The sequence below is a fragment of the Colobus angolensis genome, unplaced genomic scaffold (genome assembly GCF_000951035.1).
Source record: "Colobus angolensis palliatus isolate OR3802 unplaced genomic scaffold, Cang.pa_1.0 Scaffold789, whole genome shotgun sequence".
NCBI lineage: Eukaryota > Metazoa > Chordata > Mammalia > Primates > Cercopithecidae > Colobus > Colobus angolensis.
This window is the reverse complement of record NW_012121698.1, coordinates 14,586-15,508: the sequence shown is the minus strand read 5'-3', so window position 1 is coordinate 15,508 and position 923 is coordinate 14,586. Positions and strand designations below refer to the sequence as shown.

At 40.1% G+C, this 923-nt stretch overlaps 1 protein-coding gene across 1 annotated transcript in view; it reads right to left on the bottom strand.

The window, feature by feature from the left end:
• Positions 1-923, bottom strand: part of BPIFC (BPI fold containing family C) — a gene marked incomplete at its 5' end in the record, with an annotated part of 40,055 nt that overhangs the window by 38,734 nt on the left and 398 nt on the right. The window lies entirely within an intron of this gene.

Genomic DNA, 923 nt, shown 5'->3' with positions numbered 1-923 from the left:
TCGTTTCAGATTCTTTAAGCTCAAGAATTTTTGGCCTGAGGTTCATGGGCTGTAGGAAACTCCGGAACCACCTGAAATTCTAATAAAAAACTGTGGGTGACTTGTGTGTGCATATGTGACTCATTTTTGGGGGGAGAGAATCTACATTTTCACCAGATTTCTCCTGATATTTTTTAAGAGTTACTAACCACTGCTTTTGTTTCATCCTGGAATAACCCACCAGCTTCTTTATATGGAAGTATCACAGAACACATTTCTCTGAGCTCATTGGGGAAAGGAGACCTTTCCCGCATTAAAGAGCTTGAGAAAAGTAACCTCCATAGTTAATGAAGAACATTTACTTTCAACCTTTTCAAGGAGGAAATATTGCCTTTATGCCTTATTTTGCAGTTTAAGTTCCTTTCCAGTTATTCTATACCTGTTGGGGATGACGAAGAGCAGGTTTCATCCTCTAAAATGCCAGAAAAAAATATTGCAATATGGTGATGCAAAGATAGATATAAACAGTGTGAAGATAGAGCCAAAGGTACTACCAGAGAGCTTAGGTTCGAATCCCAACTTTCCCACTGAATAGCTTGTGTGACTCTGCAAGTTACATAGCTTCGTTGTCCCTTACTTTCTTCGTCTATGACTTGGGGACAATAGTAACTAGTTGGAGGGGTCTGTTTACACATGTGAAAATGACAGCAGCTGATACCTGTTGGGCCATACTTGCTATGGCCAGACACCATTCTAAGTGCTTTACATATGTTAATTCATGTATTTTCCACAACAATCCTATGGGTAGGTACTATAATTTTCGTTTTCATCTCCATTTTTTTTTGTTTGTTTGTTTTGTTTTTTGAGACAGAGTCTCGCTCTGTCACCCAGGCTGGAGTGTAGTGGTGCGATCTCGGCTCACTGCAACCTCCATCTCCTGGGTT